This window comes from Lepidochelys olivacea (genome assembly GCF_965140295.1).
Source record: "Lepidochelys olivacea isolate rLepOli2 genome assembly, chromosome: 8".
NCBI lineage: Eukaryota > Metazoa > Chordata > Testudines > Cheloniidae > Lepidochelys > Lepidochelys olivacea.
This window is the reverse complement of record NC_140418.1, coordinates 26259826-26276877: the sequence shown is the minus strand read 5'-3', so window position 1 is coordinate 26276877 and position 17052 is coordinate 26259826. Positions and strand designations below refer to the sequence as shown.

At 40.8% G+C, this 17052-nt stretch overlaps 1 long non-coding RNA gene across 2 annotated transcripts in view; it reads right to left on the bottom strand.

Moving 5' to 3' along the window:
* LOC311525696 overlaps positions 1 to 17052 on the bottom strand; it is a 160698-nt gene that overhangs the window by 36410 nt on the left and 107236 nt on the right. The window lies entirely within an intron of this gene.

Here is a 17052-nt window from a genome sequence, read left to right as displayed (position 1 = left end):
CTGCCAGTACCTGAACTAAAGACATATATATACACAACCACTTTAGAAAAAAATGCAGATGTAATGGTATAAAATCTGCATTTTCCTTCAAAATGAATGGGTTTTTTTTTGTTACAGGAAATGGCATTTTATGAATAGATATTATGCAAAATGCTAAATCACATTTTCTTTTCTTAATTACACTCAATGTGTTCTCTAAATAATTGCCAAGTTTATTGCATTCATGTACGTTTGTTTATGAAGGATCATAAGTATTCAGTGTCTGTGGACCACCCAAAATGGAATCAATTGAACCTTAACAATAATCTCTTACCTCCCTTTAGCATTCTTTAATTAACACACTATGGGGGGGTTGGAGTGGGTGCTTTGTTTGTCACATTATAAATCCTGCAGCCCTAGGACTTGTAACAAATTAGGAAGTAAAGTGTGGAATGAATTCTGTTTCTTAAAATGCGAGGAACTGATGTTTGGAGGCGATATGACCAAGAAACATGAACACAGCAATGTAATTAGTGAAAGTGTGTTACTTTGCTTTTATCACGCTGAAGGAGAAAACAACAAGCATGACATTAAAAAAGGGAAGAATTAGATACAAAATGACAGTCCTATTAGAAGAAAGGTTACTTTTTATTACAATGGACTGAAAGTACATAACTGCGGGAGAGAAGGAAAAAACTAATGTTCTTTACTTGTAATTCCTTCCTATAGAGATAGACTTGTCAGCAGATTGTTGCTGAACACATCCTTTGATCCATCACTCACAAGTTGACAGCTATAATATATCCTGTATTTGAATATTCCCAGGTCCTGAGCTCATAGAATAATATCAATCAAGGAGTGGAAGGGACCTCAAGAGGTCACCAAGATCAGTCCCCCACACTAAAGCAGGGCTAAATTAAACTAGACCATCCCTGACAGGTGCTTATACAACCTGTTATTAAAAACCTCCAAGACGGGATTCTACAACCTCCCTTGGAAGCCTGTTCCAGAGTTTAACTATCCTTATAGTTAGATAGTTTTTCCTAATGGCTAATCTAAATCTCCCCTGCTGCAGATTAAACTAATTACTAATTGTGCTACCTTCAGTGGACATGGAGAAGAGTTGACTCATATACACTTTGGGCCTGTGATTCCCATCTTTACACTGATACAATTATTCCCAATTTACATTGGTGCTTGTGACAGCAGAGTTGGGTTTTAAATGTTTTCTCCACATACTCATAGACTCATAGATCTTAAGGTCAGAAGGGACCATTATGATCATCTGTGACCTCCTGCACAATGCAGGCCACAGAATCTCACCCACCCACTCCTGCAATAAATCTCTCACCTATGTCTGAGCTATTGAAGTCCTCAAATCAGAGGACACTTATGTATCCCATCAGAACTCTTTGCTTACTTTCAATGAGGCCTTGCCTGCAGGCTGAAATCCACTGAAGTACAGCTCAATGAACTAGTCTTTGGCCTTTTCACCTCTACGGAGACATGGGGAGCGGGAGGGGGGGATATGGTACTACATTTAAAATGTTGAGCTGGCTCTGAGGCCTGAACTGGAAGCCAGCCTTGTGTGGAGTAAAAGGAAATCATTAGAAGACTTTGAAAGTTCCTAAGTTAAATGGCCTCAATTCACTTCCTGGTGGACCTCACCACACAGCCACAATACTGTAGTCTAAGCAACTTCCAGTTCTCCAAAGGGAAGTGGAGTGTAGTCAGGATGGATACTGGGGTACTGTTCTGCTGTGCTGTGTGCTATCCTAATAGATGTTTAAGTTCATTGGTGCAGGAGCTGACGGAATCTAAAAAAAAATCATCTGCACTTTTCCTGGCCTGCACACACAAAAATAATTTGCCCTAGTGTTGTCATTTAGAAAAAAAATCTCTGCATATAAAAAAAAAACCCTAAGAGTAGACAAACCAGTATAAAAAATACAACAACACTGATGCCATGTCCTCTCCAAAGCTGGGCTCATTTCTACTGGTGAAACTGAACCAAACAGTATGTTGGTATCATTTTAAGAAAAAAAACAAAAAACTATATAGCACATAAGGCCACTACCACTAAATGTACTAGCTGGAATTTTCAAAAGAGCCTGTGGGAATTAGGAGCCCAAATCCCACTGAAATTCACATTGGGCACCACTGCAGACCATTCATAAAGTTCAAAATGAAGCAAAACAAAATATCCCTTCACTGTTATTTACAGCATTGCTGGTGTAAGTCTACTTGAGAGAGGTAAAAAAATCCTTTAACCACCCTGAAACATCATCATCAAAACAGCCTAATGGAAATTAATAAGAGAAAGGGGAGATAAAACGGTGGCTCTCCATCCAGAAAAATCTGACAGGATTTCTTCCATTATAGTCAAAATAATTACGCTATACCAGAATAAGAATAAACTGTAACACCAATTTTAACAGTGTATCAACAATTATTCAAGAAAAAACATGTCAATCACAGATATACATTGAAAAGATTCCAGTGCATTGATTCAAATTATACTCATATCCACTCTTCAATAGAAAAAGCTTTTGGTCCCAGTCACATGTGGTCATCTCTTCCTTTAGTAATAATGGAAAGTTGTTCTGTATCTTAACCAATATTAAATTCTCCTTGAGAACCCACTTTTTGTTTTAAGATAGCTTGCAGGCAGTGTTTGGCAAGGCACATCCATTACAATTTCCTCTCTGCAACTTTGTGTCTAAAACCATTGTTCTGTGCCCTCTCTTGTCTGTTTGTTGTGTCTAACTCAGATTTCAAGCTTTTAGGGGGAGGAATGCTCTCAAGCTATGTTTGTAAAACATAGTGTGAATTTAAAGTAGAAATGACATTTAATAAAAATGTTAACCTGAGAATTCCCAGTATTTGAAGAATCCAGAAGCAAAGAAAATAACTCATTGCTTGTGCAGCCTCTTCTCTCCCCCCCCCCCCCCCCCGCCCCACCCCAGCCCCTCTACATCAGAAGTTCAAGGTACTAGGGGTACTTAGTGCACAAACATATGGATCGTGAGCCCTTTCGCTGCCTTGACAGAAGCCCCTCACCGCTGTGGCATTCTATGCCAGAACATTGCAGCACACCAAGAGAGGTATGCCCATGCACTTCTTTGTAACCACTCTTCACAGCCGCTATTAGAGTTTGAATGAAAAGCTACAGGCCTCTCCCCTCCCCGTCCAGTCAGCCTCTATTGCCAAAGCCTTAGCAGATTGAGGACCTCTAGTAGATAGATATATTGATGATTTTTTACTGGAAACATCTGGGGAATAAGTTCTGGAGGGGCAGAACTACCACACTTGCTGGTCCCATCAAAACAATCCATAAAGGAAGAACAGTAACACAAAACAGAAGGAAAAGAGACTGGATAGAAGGAGGCATCATGGTTCAATGAACAGGCCATTGGACTAGGAGTCAGAATTGATTCAGTTCTCAGCTCTTCCACTGACTTACTGTATATAACCTTGGGCAAGTCATTTACCACTCGATGCTTCAGTTTCCCCCATCTAACAATGCTCACCCAGATTTGAATGTTAGTACTAGGTTTTTATTATTATTACCAGCAGCGCTGACAGAATATTTTAGGCTTGTATTTACCAGCTGGTCCAGCTATTTCCCTAATCATACTTTCTGGTGCTTATGAAATATTTGATTGATTTAAAACCATCCAGAAATATTCAATAGCCAAAACATCTGCCACCTGCCCAATCATATCAGACCCAGGATACACTTGAAATTTCATGACAGCACCTGTGGTCATGGGGTGTATTGACAAATTTTGCAGACTTAGGTTGGGATACAATTATTTTTTGGATGAGGTACAGAAAAGCAGCCAGACTTTGGGGTGCCTATTTGAACATCTGAACAAAACCCTAACTCCAAACTAAAAACAAAAAATCTTCTGCGAGTCTGATCCAACTTCCATTGAATTCAATGGAAAGGACTGTGCCTTTTCTGAAGCTGAGGCATTTTGGTATGTTAATTGTTATAGTTCTGGAAAACAACAATCCACTAATAGCTATGAGTGTGGTTTTAGGGGAAATGGAGATATGGAAAACATTAAACTAACAAACAGGAATGGAACAGGATTTATTTAGTCACAATGAACCTGAAAGGAAAACAAAACTGGAGGTACCATTATCATCCTGACCTTTTAAAACCGACCCTCTACTCCTCTTGTGATGTCAGTTTTAACACACATAGATATAGCCTTATGTTTCAGGAAGCGATGGCTGAACCAGTTCAGAAAACATGTTCCTATACATATTTGACCATTTTTGGATCCAAACCTGAACTGACCCATTTAGATGGTTCCAAAATGTTTTATTAAGGCTTTTTCTTCCCTCCCATTGTTTCATCTGAATATGTCTAGGGCTAATGATACAGATTTGGATTTTCAAAGTCACGGAACTAGAGGGGACATTTTCAAAAGCAACTAAATTACTTGGGCGCCTAAGTCTCATTGAAAGTCAATGGAACTTAGTCTTCAAAATCAAATGGCAGCTGGAGCCAGCCCAGGCTGGGTAGAGAGACTCAGGCTAGTGCACATGGGATTTGAGCTAGTGTGTTAACAACAACAGTGTAGATGCTGTGGCTCAGGCCTAGGGAGTTGGGTGGGCTTCAGATCCTGAGCTCCAGCCCGAGCTGCAGCATCCACACTGTTATTTTTAGCATACTAACTCGAGCTCTGCTAGGATAAGTCTGTCTACCCAGGCTGGGCGGCTTGCTCTCAAAGGTATATCTGTACTACAGGCAAGGGCCATATTTTCAAAGGCATATAGGGTCCAGATCCTCAAAGGTGCCTAAAAAGGTGCCTAGGTGCCTAAAATGCAGATGACCTCCTAGTGGGGTTTTTGAAAAATCCCTTAGCAGTTTAGGGCATTGATTTAAATCAATGGGAGTTAGGTATCTGGCCTGCTTAAGTGTTTTTGAAAATCCTGCGAGGTGTCTATCTTTTGGTTCCTAAAAACCTTTAATAATCTGGCCCTAACACCCACAGACAATCAGTAATTCCTAAGTCACTTAGTCATTTTTGAAATTTTTACCTTCGGTCCCTTTGAAAATATCAGCCCTATACACTTGAGTGTTTTTTTCACAACTGAATCCAACCACTGTTCTCCACATTTACTCAAGCACTACATGCCATATATTCAAATTGTACCTCTACCTATTAAAACTGATCACATAACTTTGACACATATAGAGCCAAGCTCTTGAAGAGTCCACTCTGCAGTTAGTGGGATTACTTACGTTAAACAAGGTTAGAATTTAGCCCAAATCCTTTATTTAAATCAATAAAAGATACTATATATTGTGTACATTGAGCAGGATAGAGCTTTTCCTAGTATTTTCGGGATTGCACGAGTATTGCTGATATCATGTGTGACAAAGTTCCTCCTCTGCCTTGGTGGGTCCCACACTTATTGACGGACTTGCTCGCCTCAGATATTTATGGCAGCCCTCAGTTTGGCCACTTTTGCTAGTGGCTCAAACCTGCCATTCACTCAGCTAACCTCATCACTGGCCAGCATGAGGAAATGGAAGGAGAACAATCCCCACAGTATCTGCTGATCCACTGAGTGGGTCGGGGGACAGGCCAGGGACCTTCCCCTCTGGTGGGACTCACAGTCCAGGACAACTCCACCTGTATCCAAGAGGGAGTTGGGGGGATAGGGGGAACCCAGGCCCGCCTTCTACGCCGGGTTCCAGCCTAGAGCCCTGTGGTTCACAGCTGTCTACAGTGTTTCTTGTAACAGCTGTGTGACAGCTACAACTCCCTGGGCTACTTCCCCATGGCCTCCTCCCAACATCTTCGTTATCCTCACCAAAAGGCCTTCTTCCTGATCAGGGCCGGCTCTACAGCTTTGGCCGCCCCAAGCAGTGAAAAAAACTGCCGCCGTGACGGCAAAGGGGAGACGCTGCTGCCAAATTGCCATGCAGCTGCAAAGGGGAGAAGCTGTCGCCGATTTGCCACCTCAGCGGGGGGCGCAGAGAAGCTGCTGCCAAATTGCCGCCATGGCCAGAGGAACTGCCGCCCCTTTCGAACTGCCACCCCAAGCACCTGCTTGGAACACTGGTGCCTGGAGCTGGCCCTGTTCCTGATGCCAGATAGTGTTTGTACTCCTCAGTCCTCCAGCATCACACCCTCTCACTCTCAGCTCCTTAGGTGCCCCTCACTGACTGAAGTGAGGTCCTTTGTAAACCAGGTGCCCTGATTAGCCTGCCTGTCTTAATTGATTCTAGCAGCTTTTTAATTGGTTCCAGGTGTCCCAATTAGCCTGCCTGCCTTAATTGGTTCCAGCAAGTTCCTGATTTTCTGGAACTCCCCCTGTTACCTTACCCAGGGGAAAGGGACCTGCTTAATCTGGGGCTAATATATCTGCCTTCTATCACTCTCCTGTAGCCATCTGGCCCGACCCTGTCACACATGCTTTTCAATTACAGTGATAGGAGAAGTTCAAAAGGGTCAGAGGTTCAGTACTAAGAAGAGGAACAACCAGCAGTCGCAGTGCTTATCTGAAACACTTTGGCCTAATCACTGAACTGGAAATTTTGTTATAAAAGGTTCTTTTTTCCAGTCCTTGCTACTTCAGCCTGGGTCTCAAGTACAAGGAGGTAGACCCTCAGCTTGTGTATATTGTAATAGCCCCATTAAAGTCAATGGGGCTTTAACAATCTATCCCAGCTCAAGAGCTGCTCAAAAAACAGCCTTTCTCAAAGTGGTAGGGCACTTTGACCTTTGCTACCAGATGAGGTCAGCATGTGCAGATATAAAAATGAGAGGAGGAGGAGGAATGAATCTCCAAAAAGATTTTGTTTGGGTCCAGTGTGAGTCTTGGGTAAAGTATTATACAGCAAGGCTGAGTTTTCCAAAGCTGCCAAGGGGATCTGTATGCCTAGTTTCCACTGAGTTTAATGGCAATTAGGCATACTTTGGGCATGGGGGAACCTCAGCCCCGATGTTTAGGTTCACACTTTGACATTCTTACTCCATGTGGGTGAAATTCACTGTTAGGGGGCTTATTCCTTCACCCGCTTACTTCCCCGGTCCTTCTCGCATGAACAGAGAGCAACAATACCCAAAGTCCAAAGGTGCAAACAATTCGATGTTTATTGGGGTGAACTTCCAGCAAGCATGATTCCAGTTTTCTTCCTCAGCGTCCCCCTTCCCAGCTCTGACATCACAGAGCCTTACCTGTGTCCCTGTTCCCATCCCCCCCCTTAGCAAAACATGATTCCAATTTCCCCACGCCCATTCCCTGTTCCTATTTCCCCCTCACTTCCTGACTGCAGACTATATAGTAAAACTTGAGTTCTGCTTAGCTATACCTTTACTTATCATTTTACTGAAATTTAACTAATGAATCCTAACATATTGCAACATGATTATTTAACCAATTATATCCCACCACCTTAATTAGTTTACACCCAGCAAAATTAATTGTACAGCAGACAGAAACAATCACAGAACCAGACAGAGACCATGCAAATAAACAATAGCAAAGTGGGAACTATAATGACAAAACAATACAGAAGTGAGGATTTCACAACTACATCTATAAAGACATAAGGGTTTCCCTGCTGTGTCTATTGATAAGTGAGTTCTTACCAAACAGAAAACTATCAAACTAAACTTCCTTTTACATCCTCTAGGATCTTTCCTTTCTCTGGAGGTGATAGGCATTATCAGGACAGGATTGTATTCCTAAAAGCCCAACAGCACCTTATTTCAATGTGACTAGTTTGGAATGTGAGGATGTGACTGTTCGCTTCCCAGCTTATGGCTGCCTCTGCTGCTTAGCCAAAGGCCTAAGCCTAAGAACAGGACCTCAGACTGTCACAGTAAGAGAAGGGCCTTACACCGGCAGACAGTGATTTTGATTCTTTCTTTTATACCTCCATAACTAGCTAAGTGATAAGAATACACCTAAATTCTTAGAGTATAGGCCTTTACAGACAGGCCTGAATATCTGTATCCTAACATTCACTAGGCCTATGTATCACTTAAACCTAATTCAATCCCTATTTTGAACACTTTAGTGGGACGTAAGTGATACTTAAGCCCTTTGCTGACTCTCGTCACATTGGTGAATTTCACCAATTGAGCAGTACCTTACTCTATCAGTGGAATTATTGAAATCAACCAGAATATTTGCAGAGTAAGGCACTACTTAGTGGATCCTGCTGCCACTGAATGAAAGGCTCACACAGTGTGGAGCTGGATTGGATATAAATTTGGCCCTTAACACTAACGAGTGTATTTTAACCTTTTTATTGATTTAAATATGTCAAAACTGGACTTAAGCCTAAGAGATAACTTGCATTAAAATCTATAATTAATTGTGTAATAACAATATTAGCACTTCGCAGCGCTTTAGTACCTTGTATCCCACCTGAGCCCTCAACCAGAGTAATGCATTAAGCTTAAAACCCCAAGAGGTAGGTGAGTAATAATAACAATAATAATGATTTAAGGAAAGAAGTCATTAATTTTGGTTTTATCCCAAATAGTACTGAACCTCTAAAGCTTTTGAACTTCACCTTCAACCACATTTGAAATGTATGATACTGGCACAGAGTTAAATGACTTGACCAAAGTCATAAAGCAAGTCAGTGAGATATCATGAATATGCTTCACAGTTCCTGGGCTCAGAGTCTGAGCTGGTAAAAATCAGCATAGCACTGAGAAATAGTTTACACCAGCTGAGGAGGTGGCCCCACCTAACTTCCAATCTTGTGCTATAACCACTGGACCATGCATGACTGGTTCTTGTGTAACACATGTTAATACAATTCCTGCATATATCAGACCATCTTGTAAACATGGCTTGAAATGTCTTGATTTTTAACATATTGCAGGCTGCTAGCAATTCTGATTCTGTAATAAAATGGGTCGTAAGAGGAAAGGGATTAACACCATCATGAGGGAAAAATTAATTGACCTGATTGCTGAAACAGTCAGAGTTTGATTGGCGGATTACTGTACTAGCCACTCTGAGAACACAAAACAAAATAAGGTACTACTCATTAAGGAATCATGTATGTAGTGACATGTTCATATGGGTTGGTGGTTGGAAGCTAGCCATTGTCCCATCTAGTCCAGTATCTTGTCTCCAGCGGTGACAGGTGTGACATTCTATACCTTGGGGGAGCACCCTGTAACCCTCATATTCCTCATTTATATATAATTGTGATAATGCAAATAAAGCAGGCTGTGTGACGTATCAGGGGAAAGGTTATGATCTGCTGAAAGTCATTGTTCTATCTAAATATGTATATCATTATTACATATGAAGTTATGAGAATTGTGTTGTATGGTTGTCACTAAAATATGCTGTGGGTTTGGGCGGTGTCCAGATACTAGCTCTCCAGAGACAATGATAAGGGAGGTAATCAGTGCCCGGGTGGGTGCTGAACAGCAGACATGACCAGCCATTGTCCAGCAGAGGAGTTACAATTCAATGACTCACCTGCATAAGGCCACACCAGGGGAATTGCTCAACCTTGCCTGGTGACTCAGCAGTGCCCACCAGACATGCCTGGATTTGTATTCTCCAAGCACTTGGACTAAGGGTATAAAACAGAACATAGGGACCCATTGCTTGGCCTTTCTCCTACCTCTACCAATGCTGCAAGCAACAAAGACACTCAGAAGAAGACTGAAGGCTCCAACAGAGGGCACTGGCCCAGGTTTAAGAGACAAACCTGTATATTAAGGACTACAATATCCAGTAGAGTGAGAAAAACTGCCTAACCTAGATGTTGCCCAGTCTAATAAGGTTGAGAGTTTAGACTGTGTGCTTATATTTTCTTTTCTTTTGGTAACTAACTCTGACTTTTTTCCTATTACTTATAATCACTTAAAATCTATCTTTTGTAGTCAGTAAACATATTTTACTGTTTATCTTTACCAGTGAGTTTGTATGAAGTGTGTGGCAAATCTGCTCAGGTTTGCAAAGGCTAGTGTATATCCACTTTTCATTGATGAAGTGGTGAAACTATTAATAAATTTGCACAGCTTGTCTTAAGCAGTGTAAGATGGTATATTCCTGAGATACAGTGCTGGGAAATGGGGGGATTTGGCTGGTGCCTTTCTCTGTGTGATTCATGTGTGACTCTGGGAGCATTCATGCAATCTATCTGGTTGTGGAGCTCCACATTCTGCTGTGCTGAGTGATAACAGAGCCTGGAGGGGTTTGCTGCTTGTCACTAGCAAAACATTGTAAGAGACAGCCCAGGCTGGAGAGTTAAGGGGGCATAGCAGACCCACAGTCCCAGGTTGCACCCTGGGGATCCTGTCACAATAGGTACCAGATGCTTCAGAAGAAGGAGCAAGAAAACACATAACTGACAATTATGGAACCGCCTCCCCATAATGGAAGTTTCAGACTAACTCCAGGAAGTTAGTTGTTGGTTTTTGCCCACCAACATCAGAAATTTCTAATTTAGCGGTGGCTAGCTTCATTATTCATATACATGGCTAATTTTCTGTGAATTCTGCTTAACTGTTGTGGCAATAGTTCCACAGGTTAATTATGACTCTATCAGTTCTGCATCCATCTTGTCATGAAAAGGCTCTTTCAAAGTCAAGAAAACGTTTGTTAAGCACACTAAATATAATAAAGGGCCATTTTGTGCTGTCTCAGGGACCGTATTATTCTTAAATCCAGTGGGAAAGGTGACGGGAAAAGTATGGTTCTCTGGTAAAAGGCAGAAGGTACAGCCCTTAGGACCTGATTTATCACTGCATTACTTCAGTTTTATACTGTGTAACTCCACTGACTCCCACTTTTCCCCCTTTTTAACTTTAATCCAGTATAAAAGTGGAGGAATACAATAGTGAATTAGGCCCACAGAGTCTAAGAAGAAAATATCAGCTAGACCAATTCCCTACAACTTTCAAACTTGTTTAAATTAGGGTCATTTTGCTATGACACTGCTGATCTTTGCAGCCGCCTGCCCATCTCTGGTCTCCTGTGATACTGACATAAACATGCAATTTCATAATGACCTAATTAAGCAATGATAATTTAAGGCACAAGACATTTCCTGGGAATTAATGACCAACTGGGAGGAGCTGATATCCCAAAGTGCAGCTCAGGGCCATTAACTTCAACTGGTCATAAACCCTAAGGAAACACCTTGTGCTGAGGTTGTTACTGCTATTATAAAATAAAAATTGGGGGAGGGTGAAGTGCATAGATCTTTTAAAAAACATTTGATGCAATTTTAATTCATAACGGCTGGGCATTTTTAGGAGAATTAATGATCCGCTCAGCTATTTACAAACATTTGAATCTGAAAAGATGATTTAATCTGATATTTTTAATAAAAAAAATGTAAAAACATGTTAGTACTATGGTAAGGTGGGACAGTAACACACCTGACAGTCAGGAAATGCAAATGTTACGGTTAAATACAGAAGTATGGCTTTACCTCTTTGTTTTTATGTGCTACAATACAGAACCCGATTGCTTTTGGCCCATGGTACAAGTGTTGAAGTGGGAGAGTTGATTAAGGAATCTTCTCACCTATGGTCACCATGCAAGGGGCAGGCATGTTTCCAGTCCCTACTTCCTCCCAAGTGCCAGATTTAAACATTTAAAGCATTAACATTACTGAATCCATTTATTTCAAACTTGACTTGATTTTCAGGTCTTGATGTGATTTAAAGTTATTAATTTTAGAAATGCAAGTTTTGAAAAGTGTGCAATCAACTAGTGGTACACCCAATCACAGGCAGAACCACACGATTAGGGCTGGTGAGAAACTGGAATTCCTGTTCCATGGGAAATTCCAAAATTAAATAAATAAAATAATTCTGCCTCAGAATGAAAGATCAGCATTCTGACATTTCTCACAGAATGGAAATTCTGAAATGTCATTTAAAAAAATCAAAATATTTTGTTTTTGACTTTTCCAAATGAAATTGATCGGGGTCCTTGTGCTGCTTAGAGACCTGTTCTGGAAGCCCTCGGAATTCCAGCTGTGGCTGAGGCTCCAAAGGCTGCCAGGCTTTCAGCTCTGCAGTAGCGTGCCTGGCAGGTTGTTGAGGAGTCAGGGATATCTGCCTGATTTCTGTTGGATGATCTGACAAAAAACCAACATGTTCCCACACAATGTTTTGATTGAATCAAATCAGCAAACCCCCGGCCCCAATCAAGGTACCTCACTTCATTTTCATTTACTTCCCATTGCTTATAATATAGGAGGAGGATGGAAAAAAAAGAATGAAAAATTTGGGAGAGTAAGAGAGAATGTTCTTTTTCTTGGCTGGGTCCTGCGGGAGGTGGGGGGACAAAAAAGAAGCTGCGCACAGGGCCCCACTAACTCTAAATCCACCACTGCCACTGGGAAATTTTGGAGCGGCGCTACCCATGACTTCAGAGGCTTTTGGATCAGGCCCTCATTCATGTCAGGTGAAATTACCAACTACAGCAGGGGTTAGCACAAGGCCTATGGGATACTTTAGTCCCAATCGAACATTATTTCTCTAGATTAAGTGGGACTTCTCTAGATTAAGTGGTGTGTATGCTTTGTTTATTATTATTATTTATTTGCTGGCTTGCTGTACAGGGTGAATTTCACCCTACATTAGTAAGGACCTGATCCAAATACCATTGAAATTAAAAGGCGTTCCCATTTAGATCCAGCCTTAAAAGGAGGATAACATCTAAGAGGAGATTTGGTATTGTCCACTTTTTATTGTAAAACACAACTGCAGTTTTCTTTATATCAGGCTTTGACTATAACTACTAAATCGCCCCTTTGCAAAAGCTAGTGAGACAAGATATAGTATTTGTACCTAACGGAACCCAAAAGATAAGCTCATCATAATTAATACGGTCTCAAAACTCGGGGCAATTGCTTTTCTTACCATTGTTCTTGTGTCATACACCTATGATGTGCTCAGAGCAGTAGTTGACTGAATGCATATTTTGTCAAATTTGTAAGATCTTTTTTATTCAGAAACTAAGGCTGGGATTTCCATTGGAAGCTAAAATCTTAGGTGTCCAAATTCCACTAACATTAAATGGGAGTTGGGTGCCTATCTCCTCAGAGTTGTTTGCAAAACCCATAATAAATTATTTCCTACTTGGACCCTCACTATGTTTCTTTGCATTGCATAGGGAAAGTCATATTATTTAGCCATGGTAACCCTAAAGATGGAATGATAAGCAGAGACCTACAGCTAAAACATTGTATCTAGATGCATCTTACTGCAAATCTTGAAATACTCAAAAAAAAAAATGTCTCAAGCACAGTAGCAGATTTTTAAAGATGTGTGACCACTTACTAGAAATTATCAGTGAGCACTATAATTTGAAAGTTACTGAGAATGCAATACAATAGCAGAGCAATTCAGATTTCAGTCTTTGTAGGCTATCTCAGCCCTATAAAGTACCAGTACTTTTACTGTTGCCTAAAATTTATGCACACTGGTAACCAATAACATTGAACACTTGAAGTATGCTATTTAAATGTAATAAAACTAAGGAAATTAGGAAGGCATAATTAGTCTCAGCCTTACTTGAGGTAGGAGAAGGAAATGGAGGACCACTATTTCAAATGTGGAAAATCGAATAGGTGATTATAAAGCACATCAGATCACATCATTACTCTTTCCTACATAAATGTCTAAGTGCTTGCCACATTAATGGGCCACTGGATAAAAATGCTTCTTCATGCTCAATGGAAAGATCAATAAGAAGAGAGGGGTGTTTTTTCAGGTTCTGAGCTTTGTTTGTGGGAGAAACTGTCAATTGGCACAATGAGAATGAAGATCAAACTTTGCTAGAGAAATGCCTCTTGTAACTTGCAGAGCATTAATATACACTTCATACACACTTTTGTTTGCACATTTATCAGGCAACCTATTTTGCATATGTAATGTCAGAAATTGTGAAAAGCCAGTCAATTGCTTACAAATCATTCTTCTAATACTGTGTCTACAGTAACAACCTAATCTGAATCTAACAATATTGAAAAATTTGTCATGTTTCATTGTGATGATGAAAGTGAATATATTAATGCCTCTGCATTGGTTAAGAAAGCTCCTAGCATTTCAAAACTGCGGCAATAAAGTCCGGGGAGGGGGAGGAGCAGGGAAGGTTTTAGATGAATCTTCAAGGAATGTAATTTCACCTAAAGCAAGGAGTCTCCAGAGAGAACTCTTTCAGAGATTTAATTTGCCTTTTGATTCTTCACAATCAGCCCAGATGTTATGCGTATCTTCAGTTAATATATACTTCCTATGATGCACATAACTAAGGTTTTGGCATAGTGGAGGAGACAATATATGCTGCAGGAAAAGACATAAGAGCCTTTTCCATGGTCAATTGAATTGGATGGGGAGCCCATGGAAGTCATGGGGGTATGTGTTTTCAAATTTATTTGCCTCTTTGGTAGTGCAGTGTACCCACCCTACAAGGGAAATATGCTAGATAGCTTGCCTGTGGAGCAATGAAAGAGGGAATATGCTGCATGCATAAAATACAATATCATAACAAAAACACAGTTGGGATGCACACATGTGCTCATTCTTTTTCAGATTAATGATGGCTCGAAGCTGCCATTTTTGTGGTCTCCCCAAAAAAGCATTTGGTTTATTTTTTGCACCCACTGATTTCCAAAACTAAAATGACAGAAGTGAAAATTATTGCAAAAGGAATTCCATTTTCACACAGCTAACTAGTTTAAGCACACGGGGACAATCCAACTTCCACGGAAAGTCAATGGGAGTCTTTCCTTTGGCTTTAATGAGAATTGGATTGGACCATTAAAATCCAAAGATCCAAAGGATGAATTTGACCCACTTATAGATAGATTGTGTCCTCGAGTCATGGTACCATGTTGCATTTTGCACTATCTCTGTGTGAGCTAGAAGCCAGCTAAAGCTACACAGTTTAAGAAATGAAGGCTCTGGTAGTTTCTCAAATATACCTCATTATAATTATTATTTATAGTAAGTGGAATGGGTAAAATTCTTACTGCCAATCATAATTAATGGTTTGTGTCTCTTCTGATGTACTGCTAATTAAACAGGAAATATTAGTAAACTTGGCTATACAAGAGGCTTGTTGCTATTAAGTTGCCAAGGTTGTTGTTCTTATTAATCTACTTCCATTTGTTTTTCTAAGTGTAATGCTACTTTTGCTTTCAAGGGCTACAGTCAAATGCTACCATCTCAAGGACTGAGTGAAGAAAATTTAAACACAGGCCAGCATCTCAATAGGATTTGCAGAACCTTCTGCAAAGTAAATAGGACTCTCATGGCTTATCAGTCATTGGTGTGTTCAGCTCCCTAAACTACAAGAATTGAGGGGATAAGGCAAAGGAGGAATGAAATGCACCTAATTAATTCCCCAGATCCTTTCAGATTGTATAGCATGTTTGGAACAGGAAGAAACTGTGACTGAAATGAAAAATGTATACTTACCGCAATGATGTTAAAAATGTAGTCCATTTTTTCTTAGTGCTGCAATATCATTGCTATATCAAACAGTACTGTTATACTTTAGGATATCTCATTTTTATTATAAATCTTTCCTTGCAGTTCTGTATTATTTATAATGGGTATAAAATAGAATTTATTTTCTGTATTGTATAGATATGGCCAAAAACTTTCTGGCAAATATTGAAAAAAATACTCTGACTTCAGACTATTTTGTCATTGGGCTTTTATATATCAGTATAGAAAACACAGAGCTATGATTGTTTTGCTATATAAAAAGGTTAGAAATATCTTTAGTTACAAAGGCCAAGATCCACAAAGGGACTTAGGCATTCCAACACTGAGCAACATGGTACCTAATTTTTAGGCACTTAGAAAAATCACAGGAACAACATTGCAATCCACAAAGCCTGAGGTAGGTGTCTAGGCCCCCTATGTAATGAGTAGGGAGGGACAGGTGCCTTAGAATGCGATCCACAAAAAATGTATGGTAGGCAAGGAGCCACCTAAACTAGCCAATGGGAGATGCTGAGGAGGGATGTTTGCTAAGCCCCACCCCGCTCTTGGAGATAGACACCTAAATTTGGGCTGCAGGGAGGCACCTATCTCTGCTTAGTGAACATGAATGGGAACACACCATGTGGAATCAGGTGATTCTGGCACCTAAGTAGTTTCTTGCAGGAATGAATTAGATGCCTGCCTTGCTCCATGCAGCCAGCCAGAGTTGAGACAGGGTGAGACTGACTCTATAGTCTGGTGGTTAGGGCACCCAGCTGGGAGGTGGGAGACCCAGGGTCTTATTCTCCCTGCTCCAATCACTCTTTCATTATTTATCCACAGTGGAACAGCTTCAACGGGAAAGACTGAGAGAGCGCCTCATCAGAATATCCCATCGCTAACTGGTTAGACCTCCACCCCCCACCCCAAGCAATGGGCAGCCTGCTCAAATCATTTCTCCCCCTCCAGCAAAGAAGACAGAATTGAACCTGGATCTCCCACCTTCCAAGTGAATGCTCTAATCACTGGCCTATAAGGTGGGTGGCACAACCACCTCCTCTGGCTGGATTTTGAATGGGATCTGATCCAGAAGGCAGACTCTGAACACAGCCACCAAATTGGGCCCTGGACATGACTTAGGTGGCTGAATACCTATCTTCCCCTGGTTCATGAATCACTCTGGATCTTAGGTGGGAGATAGGCACCGAGACAACTAAAGGCAGGTAGTAGTGCACATGCTCAGATTCAGAAACATAAGCACCATGGAAACTTGAACCTTGAAAACTTAAGCGCCAAGTAGGTTTAGGTTCCTACAGGGTTCAACAGGAGTTGTGGATGGCAGTGAAGCCTAAACCTAAGATGCACGTGCCTAAGTACCTTAGTGGACCAGGGTGACTTAGGTGTCAGATTTTTGAATGTATCGAGTCACCGAAAGATGCAGATAGGTATTAAGTGGGATTTACAAAGTTGCCGAAGAGTTAGATGTTTATCCCTGTAATTTCAGTGGGAGTTAGACACCTTGCCAGTTCAGGCAAATTTGTAAATCCCACTTTCGTAGATTTTAAGGCCAGAATGGACCATTAAATTGTCTAGTCTGACCTCCTGTATACCA